This window comes from Aotus nancymaae, unplaced genomic scaffold, assembly GCF_030222135.1.
Source record: "Aotus nancymaae isolate 86718 unplaced genomic scaffold, 86718_ANA_hifiasm-v0.15.2.pri h1tg000059l, whole genome shotgun sequence".
Classification (NCBI taxonomy): Eukaryota; Metazoa; Chordata; class Mammalia; order Primates; family Aotidae; genus Aotus; species Aotus nancymaae.
This window is the reverse complement of record NW_026988473.1, coordinates 55091558-55108942: the sequence shown is the minus strand read 5'-3', so window position 1 is coordinate 55108942 and position 17385 is coordinate 55091558. Positions and strand designations below refer to the sequence as shown.

The window sequence follows — 17385 nt, the reverse complement described above, 5'->3', positions numbered from 1 at the left end:
TTATTACTTAGGCAGCCTCTGATATCAGGAGGACACTGCAGAAATAGGACCTGGGACCAGACAGTACTTTACAGATCCTCTGGAACGTGTCTACCCTAAGTCTTCAACAATAAAGACAAAAGATTTTATGGCCACCATGCAAGCCTACAACCCCCAAAATGCCTAGGGTACACCTGTCAATGGCTATAGATGTGCCAAGAACAGTTACCTCTTCTGAAGTTTAACCACTCCTTATGAAGTTTAATTACTTTCTCTAGGGTGAAACAGCTCAGGGTACAATGTTAGTGTATTTCACTTTGTTTCCATAATCTTTGGCATGATTTCCTTGTATAATACGCATTTAATCCACGCATACATAACTTTCTCTTGCCTGGCTGTCAAACTTCGACTGGGCAGGCAACTGGAGCCTCAGATGATGGCTCCCTTTTACCAGGGACCCTTTAATAAGCCTCTGGGAGGAATCTAACTGCCGTTTTCCCTTAACCACCACCACTTTTCAGCAGAAAGTAGCTAAGATCGGTCATTATCCATATTTAATGGCAGATGTGCTTTAGAGGCAGAAATGATACAGCCAAGAGACAGGGAAATACTGGGTACAGGAGGACAGTTCCTCAGCAATGGTCCCAGTCTTGGGCCTGGGAACCTATGGCCCCATGATGGAAACAGGCATTCCCATTTTCATGCCCCAAAGTTGCCTTTTGGCCTGCCATGGCCCCCTATCCGGTACCCATATAAGCCCCAGACCCCAGGCTCTACAAACAGATGAGCCAATGAGCAGATGAGCTGACAAGATGAACAGGAAAGCTGAAGAACAGAACAGCATGGCAAAGAGACAAGGAGTATATGAACTGGGAGGAATTTTGCTAGGGGTGGTCAGAGAAGATTGGCAACTGTCTGGCAGAACTCCAAGGGAAGATTTTCTCACTGCATTCCCTGTCCAGCTCCCCACCCATCCCACTAAGAGCCACATCCACCACTCAAAACCCCCACATGTGTCTTTCAAATTCCTGTGTAACCCAATTTTCCTGGAAGCCAGACAAGAGGCTCAGGATACAGGAAGCTGTCACACTGGCCCTCTGCCCTTGCAGAAAGGCAGAGGGTCCACTGAGCTAATGCTTAAGCCATCTGCAGATGGCAAGAATAGAAGAATGCAGTGTAGCATGTCCACTTGGGCTTTGGGAGTCGTAGGTTCCTGCCCTGCATGCTGCTGTGGAGCTGGAGCACTGGGTCCCACGGCTGCATGTCTGTATGCTTCCCCTCCTGCAAGCTGTTTAAGTGTGCATGACAGTTGAAAAGACGAGCCACCTGCTTGTCACATGTCCTGCAATGGGGGCTGGGGAATTCCGTTTCACTAGGGCAGCTCTTGTAAGCCTGAGAAGTAGTGATGGCTAGTGCTCAGCAAAGCTAAATACTTAGATTGCCCTGGAAGAAGGTAGAGGAAGAGAGAAAGGACATGATAGACATATAAGGATAGAAGGTCCAGAGGATTTTGTTCAATGGGAGAACCCAGAAGAAAGTATTCACCAAGGCCATCACAAATGATCTGAGGACATGGACACCAACACTATTAAGTTGTGCAGTGATGGCTTTCTTCGGATCAGAACACATGGCAGCAGTCACAGATATAAGCTTATTAAATATCTATGGTGATAAGGGGGCTATAGTGAGGCCAGGTGGTAACATTTAACCCTGAGAAGTCAGGCTGCAGTTCAGTGAGAGCCGGCAGGGTCACAGGGGACACTAAAGGGGCTTGACCCAGAGAGTTGTGGAGACTTAAGTATTGTCCCCCAAGGACCAAATTAGATATGCAGCAAGGCTCTGCTCACCACTTTAACAAGACAAAAACGGAGGATCAGAAGGCTGAGATAATCACTAGTGAAGTCTCAATGTCATGCCCAATTCCCAAACTTGTGTCAGTTTCTAGATCAAGAACTCGTTGAAGAGATACCTGAATCCCTAAGTAGAAAAGCCATGAAAAATCTCATACCATGATTTTCCCAGTTCCTCAATGGTACCTGTGATAATTTACTGACAACCGTACTTCAGGGAAAGAATAACTAGACACTGAGGATTACTCAACAGTTTGAGGCAACATTGATATCCAGAAATTGGAAGTATAATCATGGTTCTTCTATTTACTATATAGACTAGTTTCTAGAATAGAGTCCCAACCTTTAACAGTCTCTCTCCTGGTTCCACAGACCCACTCACTGATTTTTCTAGTCACTTAAAATTACTATGCCAGATTAAATAACTACCACATAGACTTTGTTCTGAAACTGCCCTCCCCACCAAAATAGAAAGTTTTTTGAATGCATGATAGAACTTGGCAGTTGTATTGCTTTTTATTCCAGTTCAAAGATAATCAGAAAGTTCATATTTATAGGGATAGAAAATAGGACTTGTACAGTTTGCCTCAGGCACATGAACTCTGTCGTGTGCCATAGTATAGTCCTAAGACTTGGACTGCCTGTACATCCCAGAAAACATCAGTGATCCAATGGTATCATGTTGATTGTGCCAAAAGGCGGCGAGGTACCTTTGTAAAGGCCTTAGCAAGATACATGCTCCAGAGGGTAGAGACAAATCTAAAGAATTTTTAGGACCCATCATGTCCTAAGTATTTAATCAGGTCCAGGATTATACTGAACACCTCCAGAGGAAAGCAGCAGCCTTCATCTTACATCCGCTATCCCAAAGAGGGCACAATGAATAGTAGGCCTCTTTGGATTCTGCAGATAACATTTGTCACCTTTGAATACTGCCCTGGCCCATACATGAAGTCATAGAAGGCTTCCAACTTTAAGAGGGCCCAGAGCAGGAATGAACACTACAGCAGGCCCAGGCTTTGGTGCGAGCATCACTGCCATTTAAGCCTTAGGAACTGACACAAGTGTTGGTAGTGTCAGTGGTAGGAAGAGATGCAGGATGCAGCTTATGGAACTACTATGGAGATTCCTGGTATTTTGCAATTAGTCTTGTCTGCAGCAAAACGATTGTAGATCTTTTGAGAAATAGCTTCTGGTATTTTACTGGGCTCTGATCATAGGGTACCAAGTGGTCATCCATTCTAAACAGCTTAATATGAAATAGCTTTTCTGACCTACCACACCATAGACTACCACTGGACCTGTCCAGGTCTATGAGAGGGAAGTAGTTAATCTGGGACCAAGCCTGACAGAACCAGCATGCATAAGTTGCATGAGCAGGTAGCCCAGACTCAGGGCAACCACAGCATTTACACCAGTCCTCCTCCTTCCTCACATCCGGTCAGTGGCCCTATAGAGTAGTGCTATATGACCAGCTAAAGCTAGAGCCTGTTTATAGATGGGTTGGCAAGCTATGGTCTGAGATGCACAGCATGTGCATTACAGCTGTATCCAGGATCCGTTTCAAGAGAACGGAGCAGCAGTCTCAGTGAAACTTGTTAAACTTGGTTATCTAGTTTCTGTGGAAGAAAATGTGGCCCAAGATGAGAATTTCTCTAAATCCCTGGGCAGTGGCCAATGGCTTTCATGTGGTCAGGGGATTAGAAAGACCAGATGATTAGAAGACTGGGAGAGGGGCATAAATATGAGTATATGGGAGTCGGACCAAAATTGTGAAGATTCTTGTATCTTTAAAAGATATCTTATTCAGAAGAGGCACTGAACCATCAAATAGATGAAGTGATTCTTCCAGTTGAAGTTAGCTAGCCTTCATTGTTCAGCTCAGAACTGGAATTATGGGTTACAGAATGGCATCGGGGCAGCAGACAGCCCTATGTATGGTTCCTGAAGCCCAGATGTATTTCTCCTCAAGGAGGCCACTTAGTGGCAGTTCAGAACTATATTGACCCTCTTTATTCTGGATGGCCAGTAGTTTCTATTTATAGTTGTTTTGGCCATGGGTTTATCCTTTCTTGTCCAGAGCCTTGGCCATTACTGCTACTTTGTTGGCTTCCAAAAATCACTTGTCTATAGGCAAGAGAACATGGTACATGATCAAAGGAGTGGATATGTTTCACAGCAAAGGATATGCAGGACAGAACAGGGCTGATGACCATGGGATTCACTAGTGGTGTAACATCTCAACTACCAGAAGCAATTGGCCTCAGGGTATTGAGAATACCATCTAAGAATAAAACTAAAGCAGCATCTCAAAACACTTCACAGAAACAATATCAGCCTTCAGAATACATTATGTGTGTTTAGAGATCAATATGGTGCTGGGTCTCCAATAGAAGTACCATATACCAGCAGCCAGTGGGTAAAAACAGGAATATCCTATATGTAGTCATTCTTAATAGTCCACTGGGACACTCACTTCCCATTTCTGGAAGTCTTGGCTCTGCAGGGTTGGAGATTCTGGTTCCCAAAGCAGATTTGCTCTGGGCAAGAGACTCAAGGTCCCATTGAGCTATAACAGGAGCTATCAGGATACCTTGGACTACTATATGCCCAGGGGTCAACACTTGTGGACAAGTTGCCATACTGGAAAAATTGAGCTTGATCAGCAGGAAGAGGATTGCAATGTATGAAGGAAGAGATGTGTAAAATATATGAAGTCAGGTGATCCTTGTGGACCTTTTCTGGTGCTTCCTTGACCAATTGTGACTATGGGCATATATGTGGATCATTCCCCAGATAAGGGGAATTCAAGTGTCAGTCCCTCAGGAGTAAAGGATTGGGGTCACCCCACTAGGGAAGCCACCAAGATTTGCAATGGTGATAGTTGAGGGTGAGAAGAATTGAGTAGCAAAGGAATGAGGGGAAGAGCTGTGGCCTGAAACTTCACAGAAAATAGCCTATTGTTTGTTCTACTAACCTCAAGTTTCCCTTCAGAAAGGGAGGCCCACCAGAGTTATCAAGATGCTGCCCACATGTTTCAGGGAGATCCATGCAGTGGAAGAATGGACCGTGGTGGCCATGAAAACATGCCTTTCAGATTTGAATGCAGATAGCATATTGAATGGCCTCAGTTACTGCGCTCTGTCCTCTAGAAATACATGGCATTGTCTAAGCTCCCTTCCCTTCAGTTGTTTCTGACCAATGAATGAGCACAGAGCCATTAAGACAGGCCTAATCTTTTGAGATACTGGACTCTTCATAGGTGCCCTTGTTCAAGGTCTCCATTAACCTTTCCAAAAAGACATTCTTTAGAGATGCAGACATCTAACGTTTTTTAACATTTCCTTGAGTTTAGTTTTGCAGCCTCCCTAAGATGAGACTGGCATTGTTACACCTCATGGCTCCTAGCCTCTCGAGATTCCCCTCTCCATCTTCCTTTATGAACATTTTCCCTCCAGTCCCCTTCAATAAGCCTCTGAGATATGTATTTCCATCGTTATCTATTCTTGGGGAGACCCATTCTAACAGTTATGCTAAGTCCCACAGAGAAGACTTCAACTTTACGTCCACAGCAGTCAGTCCCCTTGGAATTATCAGTCTTTTGAGATTTCTTTTCAGAGACTTCAAAGGAGTTAGGAAGAAAAGGGACTCCCTGATGTCTGTCCTGGGGACACACTGCAGCTCCAGGGGGCTAACCTGGCATGGAGTGGCTGCACAGTCCGCTCCTGTGCAGCTTTATGTAGGCAGCTGCTGGCCCCTCTGCTCCTGGGTCTGCCCCCCTGGCCCACCCAAGACAGGCAGCCCTAACTGCCTCTCCATTGTGGACCTTTGGGAAGCAGCTCCCCACCTCAGGGGCATGGGCCTTGACTGCATGACCTGCCCACAACCCCTCAACACCCTCTAGGGCCCAGGCTCCTAAGTTGTGGGGATGAGCACCAGTTGCAAAGTTTGCCCGAGGGCTTGTGCAGGCTTGGAGCTGGAAGCCATATACTGACCTGGGACTGTGACCCAGCTAGCAACCAGAACCACGTGTGACTGAGCTCAAGAGCAGTGCATCCAAATTCTCAGAAGTGAGACTTTCCAAAAGGACCAATGACTGTTTCCTGTGGTTATTTTTTCCTACTCTGTAGCTATGTCTTGATCCCACCATGCAGGGCCTTTTAGATTAGTCAGGAAGAAAGATGTAAACAAAAAACTACCAACTATAGAAGACCACTAAGGCAGCCAACAAAAAGGTGGCATTGGTCAAGACTTGAAGCCCTGGAAAATTAAAGCAATTCATTCAAGAAAGATGAGAACAAAACCTGAACCACCCATGCCAGTCAGAAACCTTCTGAAACAGTTGGAGCAGCATGCATGAGTTTGGATAGCACTGAGGTTCTTTGTCGGAACCTAGAGTCTATAACCCGCAATTAGTTTTACAATGGCTCTGCGAAGCACCTCTTAGCAGTCGACCCTCCCAACCCCCACTGGTCATAGCCAAATCCACAAAGGTTCCACTTTCTAAGGGTTTAAGAAATGCAACATGATTGCGATTATAAGATACTCCCTGATTTATGAGTAAAGCACTCAAGGAATGACTCGGGTATCTTGCACTGGAACCAAGTCCTTCTTGATGTAGAGACAAATTGGTGTGCAAAATCCCTCCTTAATTAAAAGTTAAGAGCCAAGATCTTGACAACTCAGTCTTGGTTCCAAACAGCTAAGGATTCAAGCAGTATCCCCTACCCAGTGACCCTGCAGCCAAGATCCTTCCTGGGCCACTGGAAGAGAAGCTGTGGTGAAGGACTATTCTCTGAAGAGACATTGAGTGATACCAGGGGTTCCCCAAAAATGTTTGCTCAGGACACTGCATGGTCCTTTACCCCAAAGAACAAGCCCTAAAGTTACCTCAAGGAAACCCCAGCATTCAGTTAGAAGAGTTGGATTCACAAGTAGAATCTCTCGAGTTATCCGATTTTTACCTAGATCCCATTAAGAGTGAACATGATCGCTCTTCCACCTCCAGTCTTTCTAAAGGTTCAATTCAGGTATAACCACCTTATTAAATGCTTGGCTCTTGGCAAGTTCTAGGTCTCTTCTGTAATAAAATTCCTCTTGTCAGGCTCAAAACAAATGACCCTTGGTGCTAAACCAGAGACCTTTGAAGCTACTGCAAATCAACAGCAAGTTTCTGATACCACCTCTGTCCTAGGAGAGGCCTCTGGTGGTATCCCACACTTCATTGAGAACTTCCTGAGGAGATTCTGGTTCCCAAAGCCAGTTCACTCTGGGTGAGGGACTGAAGGTCCCATTGAGATACAACTCACAGCTGCCATTTGTATACCTTGGACTATTATGCCCAGGGATCAACAGGTGATGAGTTGCCATAATGGCAAAAGTAATTGACCTTGATTAGCAGGAAGGGCGTGTTGCCTTTATACAATGTATGAAGGAAGAGATATGTAAAATATATGAAGCCATGTGATCCACTTGGGCATTTTCTGGTACTTCCTTGACCCATTGTGACTATGGGCATACATGTGGATCATTCCCCCGATAAGGGTATGATAAAAGTGTCAGTCCCTCAAGAGTAAAGGATTGGTGTCACCCCACTAGGGAAGCCACCAAGATTTGCAATGGTGATAGTTGAGGGTGAGAAGAATTGAGTAGCAAAGGAATGAGGGGAAGAGCTGTGGTCTAAAGCTTCGTAGAAAATGGCCTACCATTTATTCTAACCTTGGTTTCCCTTCAGAAAGGGAGGCCGACTGGAGCTATGAAGGAGATGCTCCCCACATGTTTCAGGGAGATTCATGCAGTGCAAGAATGGACCGTGGTGGCCATGAAAACATTCCTTTCAGCTTTGAATGCAGACAGCATATTGAATGGCCTCAGTTACTGAACTCTGTGCTCTAGAAATACACGGCATTGTCTAAGCTCCCTTCTCTTCGGTTGTTTGACCAATGAATGTTCACAGAGTTATTAAGACAGGCCTAATCTTGAGAGATACTGGACTCTTCATAGGTGCTCTTATTTTAGGTCTCCATTACCCTTTCCAAAACATTCTTAGAGATGCAGAGACATCTAAGACCCTGCTTATTTTCCTTCTACCCTCTCAAAGATGAGACTTGCATTATGACCTCATGCCTCCTAGCCTTTGAGATCCCTCCATCTTCCTTTATGGCCATTTTCTCCTCCAGCCCCCCTTCAATAAGCCTGAGATATCTAGTTCCATCTTTATCTGTTCTTGGGAAGACCCATTCTCACACAATTATGGCTAGTCCCACTTTAAAGTCTTCAACTTTTTCCCCACAGCAGTCAGTCCCTGGGAAGAACCAATACATTTTAGAAATAGAGTCCTTTTAGATCTCTTTTCAAAGATTTCTGTCAAAGGCATTTAAGGAAGAAAGAGACTCCCTGAGGTCTGTGCTGGGGAAGACAGTGCTGCTCCAGGGGGGCTGACCTGGTGGGGAGTGGCTGTGCAGTCTGCTCCTGCACCGCTTTGTGTGAGCAGCCCCTAATCCCCCTCTACTCCCGAGTCTGCCCCTTCGGCACACCCCGTCTTGCCCAAGTCATGCAGCTTATCTGCCTTTCTCCACTGTGTATCCTTGGGAAGTGGCTTCCCACCTATGGGACTCGTACCTTGACTCTGCTAGGAGCAGGTAAGCATCCTGCCAGACCTGCCAGTGCCCCTTTCCCCCTTGCCGTCAAGGGGCCCTGCCTCCAAAGTTACAGAGAGGAGCATGAGTTGGAAAACTTGCCTGAGGGCTGGTGCAGGCTTGGAGCTGGAGGCAGTGCGCTGCCCTGGGAGTGTGTCCCGGCCAGTGAACAAAACCCTGTATGACTGAGCTCAAGCAGTGCATCCAGATTCTTTTCAGAAGAAAGACTTTCCAGAGGACCAATGACTGTTTCCTGTGCCCTTTTTCCTACTCTGTAGCTATGTATTGATCCCACCATGCAAGGCCTTCCAGGTTAGTCAGGAATATGTAAACCAAAGAAAAATGGCCAACTACTAAAGACCACCAAGACAGCCAACAGAAACATGGCATCGGTCAAGACTAAGCCCTGGAAAATTAAAGCAGTTCATTCAAGATAGATTTTTCTTTTAAATCTAGACCTTCCATGCCAGTCAGAGGCCTTCTGACAAGAGTTGGAGCAGCACTCGTCAATTTGGATAGGACCGAGATTTTTAGAACCCGGAGTCCTTAGCCTGCAATTGGTTTACAATGGTGCTAGGAAGCACCTCTTAGCAGGCGACTCTCTCAACCCCCATTTGTAATAGCCAAATTCTTAAACACTGAAGAATTTTGCAAGACATTGGAAACCAAATGGTTCCACTTTTGAAGTGTTTAGGAAAACATGATTGTGATTTTAAGATACTCCGCGATTTGGGAGTTAAAGCACACAGAAAATTTGGTTCCAATGCAAGACAGCCAGGTTCTTCCTGATCCAGAAACGATAATTGGCGTACAAAATCCCTCTTTAAAGAGCCAAGGAACAACTCAGTATTTGTCCCAAAGAGGTGAGCATTCTAAAAATCAGTATCCCTAATCACAGTGGCACTACAGCTGAGATCCTTCCTGGGCTACTGAAAGGGACATGCTGTGGTGAAGAATTGTTCCCTGAAGAGACATTAAATGATACCAGTGGTTCCCCAAAAATGTTTGCTCAGGACACAGTCTGTGGTGCTTTGCCTCAAAGAGCAATCCCCAAAGTTACCTCTCAAGGAAACCCTCAGCATTCAGTTAGAGTTAGGTTCCCAAGTAGAATCTCTTACATTAATCCGATTCTTGCCTGGATCTTGTTAAAAGTGGATGTGGAGTAGCAATCATGTTCAGTCTTAAAGTTATACCTGAATTGAACTTTAGAACTGCTTGGCTTTTGGTGGGTGAACATCTACTACTGTAATTTTTCTTGGCAGGTTCAAAACAAGTGACCCTTGGTGCTAAAACCACATCAGAGACCTTCAAAGCTACCGCAAATTGACAGGAAGTTTGATACCACCTCTGTCCTAGGACAGGCCTTTGGTACTACCCCACTTGAATGGGAACATCCTGGGGCTGAGGTCATGGTGAGGCCCTGGGCGAGACCCCAGATCCACCCAAGATTCCTGGTGTTATTCCAGTCCAAGGAGAGGTCTTTGGTACTCTTTCAGAGCAACAAGAAACTCTTGGCATGAGTGGGGTGTTGTCCTGGACTTGCCTGTTTTTTGTTCCTTCAAATCCAATTGCTACCTTTAATGCTCCTTCCAAATGGCCAGAGCCCCAAAACACTGTCTCACATGGACTTGCAGTCCAGGGTGATATACATATCTATACTTTTGGTTCAGTTCATTACATACTCCTCAGTTAAACTCAAAAATTCACTGTCTCCAGTAATGGCTATAAGCAATGGAGAAAGTGAGAAGCAGGTTCATAAGCTTCCTGTCAGCTAACACTCAAGGGTTCCCATTAGGTTCTGAGAGAGGACTCTTCCATGCTTCACTGGGTGTTGCCCAACTTCCCGTTTTCAGATTTGAAGGGTCTCTTGATCTGGTTTAACACCTAGGGTCACTTGTTTTGAGCCTGCCAAGAGGCATCTGGAGGTTGTAAAGGAAAACAAGAGGCCCCAGAAGGAAAAGCAGCCAGAAGTTTTACCCGTTTGTCAAAATCTGCCTTAAATGGCCCCAAGTCAGAATCCATGGGCTACAGATGTGCTTATGGGGAAGAATTGGAATTGAACCCACATCCTGTTGATAATGTAACTAAGAATGAAGAAAGCATGACAGGCATTGAAGGAGAAGCGTACATAAAACATGTCACATTCAACTTATCACATCAAAGGACACTTCAGTGCTAATGTCCCAGAAGCTGAAAAATTGAAGAACTCAACCAATCCTCCAAAATTGTACAAACTAATGGCCTTAAACATGTACACTATTTACCAACTGAAACAAATGTGTCATTTAAAAAATTCAATATTGAATATTTCTGCAAGATATTAAACTCTTGTAGATTCCCAAAAGACACTGAAAACCCTAACACTATGGAGCTCTGTTGCTACACATACGAGTTGTGATCAAGGGCAGATGTAATGGTTTAGTGTTCCAGTAGCCTAGCTTTAAATGCAATTCCATCCCACATTCTTCACACTCCAACATAAGTTGTCATGCTAGTATACACAACGAAGGTGATCAGTCAAAAACTCCAGAGAATATACCAAGAACCAAAATATGGATCTCCAGTTAAGTCTCTTATCATTAAGAAAAGACAGGGGATTAACATTGGAGCAAGTGGGAGCCATAGAGGCCCTGACTCAACTCTCAGAAGCTCTAGAGAATTTCTCCCCATCAAAGTCAAAGAATGACCAATCAGAGCAGAGAACAGCCAGTTTGCTTAATACCTGCAAAGCTATCCTCTACAGTGTAAGACAAAAACCTCCAAGACCCCAAACTTACAAGGAGAGTCAAATTTTCATCACTGTCCATCTTAGGAAACCACTGTTAAATGAACTTTTTTCCGATGGTCAAACTACTATGCTTTCCAACTCACCTATCACCTCAGCTACTAACCAAGCATCGACAAAGTCACGTGAATATTCAAAAGTCAAATTCTTTATACCAACCTCCAACTCACCCAAGACAAACCAAAACAAGTATTGCTTCAGGGATAATTACTCTCGACAGTTGTTCCGAGAATTTTCATCAGTTGCCACCAAGAAATAAAGAAGTAGGGTATTGCAACAGTTACTGGACAGCAGCAAAATTTTGAAGTCAGCTGATCTGTCATGTCAGATGCAGCCCATACTCAAACTGAAGATGTTGCAACACAGTTGGACAACTTTCTTCAATAATTAAGTTCAATGATATAAAACCACAGGACAAAAACGTTGCAAGTACACCAACAAAACTTATGGCATAGTAATGTGCCCTTCTCCCGATTTTATTTTTGCGGTACAACAGAAACCACATGCAAGTGTACAAAGTAATCATGTATCATTAAGAACACATCCCAGAAAAAGACAAAAATCCAACCCACCAAGAGATGGGTGGAAAAAGCAGCCCACATTTGTAAGTCATTAAGAAAATGATCAGAAGTGGGAAAGTTGTCCTATACGTATAGCACAATGTGACATTTAGATTGCATCAAAATTTCAAGATTTTTTTCACATGATGTTCCTACTGTATTGGGGAAAGTTTGCCTTAACTCAATTATGGAAACCACTACCTCAAACGAGGTCTATTATACAACCCGAAACAGTATTTCCTATACTCATAAGATTGTGGAGATATCCTAAATCAGCAGAGAAAAAGATGGATTAAGCTTTCGATTCACTCAGCTTATTTCATCTTAAAATGGAATACAATGGCAATGTTCACTGATGACATCTGAGAATAAGCTTCAACAGCGAATGTCAATCAGAAAGCCCATCCTTTGACCTAGCCCCTCCTCTACAGCTAACCAGTGTGCCAGCGTGATAGCCGATAATGACCGGATACAGTTTCAGCAGGCTGAGGAGCAACTTATGCATCAGAGACTGCCAACATAGCCTGGATCTCTCGTGAAACATCCTTATTAGAGTCATCACTAACTCTCAGGAATGTAAATGTGGTGTGTTCAGGTGGAATTACACTGGTTTCTACTAAAGTGAAAAGGAAGTCTGTTCATCCAGTGTTGGAACATAAGAGTTGTCCACAATGGAAAGTACACAGGAAAATTTCATTATGCCATGAACTTCTTTACTAACCATACAAAAAACCTGGTGTCTATAACTTAAGATTTTGACCTGCCCACCTGCAACTGTCTTGATCGAGTTATACAAAAAGACACAGGCCCATATTACACACACCTTGGGGCAGGACCGAGTGTTGCTGCTGTCTGGGAAGTCATGGAGAATAGGTATGGACAAAGAGGAAATGCAGTAAGGATAGAAATAGTGTACACTGGTAAAGGGAAAAGCTCTCATGGGTGTCCAATTGCTAAGTGGGTTTTAAGCAGCAGCAGTGAAGTAGAAATAGTTCTTTGGTCCAGCAGCGTACAGGCCACCACTGTCCAACTTCTGTGATGGTGGTGGTACTCATGGTATGGGATGGCATCCCTCTTCCAAAAGAGGATCAGCTACACACAGCCCACAGAAAATCTAACGTCATACAATGGGCATCCTACCGATAGAAGATGTACCCTTGAGAATTGTACCTGTACATGTCAAGGAATTGATCCAGAGACTTGAGCTTCATTATCTTGTCTATTCATGGAGTATGTCCTTTAATGGCTGTAAGTTTGGTAGAAGCCCAAGCTCCAGAAGATTTAGAGTTGATCCAAGCTCTTCCTTACATGAAAAATACCTTGAAGATAACTTAGTTTGGCCACACGATTAGCTCCAATTTATAAGCAGTATGCTCTAGTAGCTTACCAGAATCAGGTGGAATATGAAAATGTTGCCCAAGAACGTTGGCTTGGCAGCAAAAAAGGTCATCCCTTCTTTGGGTCACCACTTGCCTGAACTTCTGTGCCCACCCCCACGGGGACATTCACAACATGAATAATGGAAGCACGGTGGTTTGTACTTTAACACAAGGAGATAACCACTCTTATTCCTCAAGATGAACAGCTCCAGGTGCTACCTCTTTATAAACTTTCAGACAGGTGAGTTTGGCTCCAAGGAAGGAATGGAGGCCAAGATCAAATCTGGGGTCATCGAGCCATCGAGTTTGGCTCCAAGGAAGGAATGGAGGCCAAGATCAAATCTGGGGTCATCGAGGTCCTGGCACCCTGCTGGGAAAAAAATGTGTTTCAGCCCATTCCCCCTTCTGGGAACAAGAGGGCTATGATCATGGAGGTTCTTGCATGTAACAAGGGCAGTGGAGAAGAAACCTGTTCCCCAGATCAAGCAGAAGAGTAACAGTAAGGCTTTGCCACTGCCAACCTTAGGGAATAAAACCGATCCCTATTTTACCTGAAAAAGTTCAGACAACTCTAAAAGCTATTCACTGATGCCATCTTCTCACCCAACAAAGCCATCTCCAGGATTCTACTGGTCCCCTAAGACTGCTTCAGCCATACCAACTCCATTGAATAATCCAACAGCCTTGTGCCGATTTTAAGCAGCAGCACTCTCCACTGCACACCACCTTTGAAAAGACTCAGCAGTGCCAATGCAGCTGACATTTCACAGCTTGGGGAAGTTGCTCCTCTCCCTGCCCTGTCTGCTCCTGTGGATCCCCTTGTTAATTCTGAGCCTCCCACTGGTGTGACTGAGCCGCTAATGTCTCAGCCAAACCAGCAGCCCTCCTTCCTCACCTCTGCTCAAGGACTTGACTTTTCTCCAAAGGAAGATAAGCAGCATTCTGAAGCAGATGAGCCCCTATCAGAGGAGCCCCTGTCTGATGACCCCTCGTCACCTGCTGAGGAGAAATTGCCTCACACTGATGACTATTGGTCAATGAGCACATCTTTTTGGATGTAAATATTGGATTGGCCATTGCACCTGCTCAGGGCTTGGTTTTGATCGTATGTGCCCGAGGAGAGCTGCACTCTACCACTCCCATTGAGCATCTCAACCATAATAATACGATGTGCCTCTCCCTTGTTACCAGCATGAAAACCTGAATAAGCCCCAACACGATGTTGAACTAAAAAGATTAAGTTTGAGGCTAAAGCTAAAAATAAGAAAGTGAAGGCCTCAGAGCAGAAAGACCTGGCAGCTAATGAAAGTCCAGAACTGTTCTGAGGTGAATGAATTGAACCAAATTTCTTCTCATAAGGCATTAACATTAACCCATAACATTGTCACCGTGTTCCTTTATGCTCACATGTTGCGGGGTCCTATAACTACTGTGTCTGAAGGCTTTTCTCCCCTTAATGCCTTTGCTAGTGCAGTGCATTTTTTCAAGGTGCTGTTTAAAGAATGTTGTTTAGGGTATCTTCATCTCACCCATTTCAAGTCTGAGATATGAAATAAACAGGGTGGTTATTCCCAACTGTATTTTGAAAATTGGTAGAAGGTACACATTTTAAGCAGTTTTATAATTTTAAATACATAAACATTTCAATTAGGCATTAACTTTGATAGAATCACTCACTTTGGAGCTTTAAATTAAGTCTGTTTACTAAGAAACAAGCATTTTAGGGGGGTTTTCAACAGGTTCATGTTCCATGATGTAAAATCAAGACAGTGTTAACTACACAGCTTCTGGTGCTTAACCACAGGTACCCAGTTAAAAGCAAGCTGATTACTTCATGGTGCCACTGCTCCAACATCTTCCAATCACTGCTAGAAATTGGCATATTCTTTTGAAATAAACTGATGGAATGTTTTCTCAAAATATTTGTGTAAATTAAGTCATTAGTAATCATTGGAGGCTATTCATAAATTGTTTTAAAGCACTTTGTTTTTAAAAGTGACTTGAAATATAAGAATCATGTTTATTTGTGCCTATTTGCATACAAGAGAAATTTATCCTTTTGTATAGAGTTCCATCTTAAGTAGAATGTTTTCTAAGCAAAAGAAAGGAGGGAAGGGCCAAGATGGCCGAATAGAAACAGCTCCTGTCTGTGCCTTTCGGCACCACATACACAAACTGAGCTTTAGTCAGCTTTTGTTTTTCAAAAATCACTGTTTCCGCCCTCTGGAAGGTACCATTCACCCTCTGAAGGTCCCATCTTTACCACATCAAGTCTCTCCCTGGTGACTTTGGCCTGCAAATTAGACACTTCAGCTCATCTAGTAGTCAATTCTGATCCATCCTTACAGTTTCCCACCCATCCCACTAAGCACACTAACACATGCTCACTTGGGCTTTGGGATTTGTAGGCTCCCACCTCGGACACTGCTGTGGGGCTGGAGCCCAGGGGTGCTCCCACTCCCATAAGGGGTTTGAGCACACACAGCATCCAAACAGAGCCACACCCTTGTCACATATCCCACAATGAGGGTCAGGGAACTTTCCTCTGGGGGCTTGTCTGCTGTACAAAAAATAGCGAGTTAAAACACAGAACTGTCAGATCTCTTTTCCATATCCTGCTAACTCTTGTAAGTTAATGTTGGTTTTGTTTCCCTTCAGAGGTCTAGCTGTCACATGGGACTGGAGTAAAGCCCTGGGGCAGCCAAAGGCATCTTTAGCTGGAAGACTCCAAGACTGAATTCCATTGGCCAAGACCCCCCCAGACTTTGTTATGGTATCTCTTTCAGTTTGAAATAGCTCCCATTTTTTGTGTTAATGGTTTTGCTACAGTCTGCAGCAATTATATTAAATGATGGCACCCAATTCAGCCAAAAGGTACAGTTCAGAACCATGTGGTCTCTCACAGGTGCCATCCCCAGCCCCATCCCAACAGCCACAGGTGCCTGTGTGTCCAGTGGCATGCAGAAGCCATGCACAATGCCCACAAAGGGCAGGAAAGAACTGCAGCTGCCTCTGGGGCCCTGCATGGAGGTTCTTCCCCTAGTCAGTGAAATACTGGCTAGAAGAGGGCAGTTCCTCAGCAAAGGCCCCACTCTCTAGCCTGGAAACCTGTGGCCATAGAGTAGGAACAGGTATTCCCATTTTCATGCCTCAAAGTTGCCTTTTGGCCTGCCATAATCCCCTATCCTGTAGTCACATAAACCCCAGACACCAGGCTCCACAGCTGAGCAGATGAACAGATCAACAGACGAGATGAACAGAGTGGCAAAGAGAAAGGAGCGTATGAACTCGGTTTGGCAGGGGCAGTCAGAAGAGATTGATCACTGGATGACCAAACTCCAGGGCGAGATTGTCTTCTCACACCATTCCTTTTCCAGCAGCTCACCCATCCCACTGGGAGCCGCATCCACCACTAACTTCCGACATTCGTCTTTCAAATTTGTAACTTTTTCCTGGATGCCAGACAAGAGCTCAGGATACAGAAAGCTGTCACGCTGGCCCTCTGCCTTTGCCAAAAGGCAGAGGGTCCACTGAGCTGTTTAACGCTTAAGCTGTCTGCAGATGGCAAAGATAAAACAACACATTGTAACACGTCCGCTTGAGCTTTGGGAGTCACAGGTTCCTGCCCTGCATGCTGCTGTGGGGCTGGAGCACAGGATCCTGTCCTGCCCATCTGCATGCTCATCATGTAAGGTGTTTAAGTGCATGACAGTTGAACACATGAGCCACACCCCTGTCATGTGTCCTGTGATGGGGCAGGGGAACTCTTTCACTAGAGTGGTGCTTTTAAGCCTGAGAAGTATTGATGGCCAGTGCTCAGTGAAGCTAAATACTTAAATTGTCCTGGAAGAAAGAGGGAAGGGAAGATACTGTAATAGACATAAGGGCCGAAAATCAAGATTATGTCTTCTGGCTTCTCCCATTGGACAATATTCACCAAGGCTATGAAATGATCTGATGACATGAACACCAACATTACCAAGTAGTGCAGTGATGGTTTTCCTCAGGCCAGAACACATAGCAGCAGAGGTAGTCACAGACACAGGCTTATCACTACCTATGGTGATTAGGAAGCTAGTCAGGCCAGGTGGTAACATTTAACATCAAGAAATCAAAAGGCTGCAGTTCTGTAAGTCAGAAAGGTCAGAGGGGACACTAAAGGGGCTTGCCCAGAGTTGTGATTACGTATTGTCC

At 44.6% G+C, this 17385-nt stretch overlaps 3 pseudogenes; all 3 read left to right on the top strand.

Annotated features, from left to right (window-relative positions):
• Positions 1–5961: 5961 nt before the first annotated feature.
• Positions 5962–7106, top strand: LOC135268087 (methylcytosine dioxygenase TET1-like; annotated as a pseudogene).
• A 1641-nt stretch (positions 7107–8747) lies between these two features.
• Positions 8748–10348, top strand: LOC135268139 (methylcytosine dioxygenase TET1-like; annotated as a pseudogene).
• A 2179-nt stretch (positions 10349–12527) lies between these two features.
• Positions 12528–14630, top strand: LOC105720060 (methylcytosine dioxygenase TET1-like; annotated as a pseudogene).
• Positions 14631–17385: the final 2755 nt, after the last annotated feature.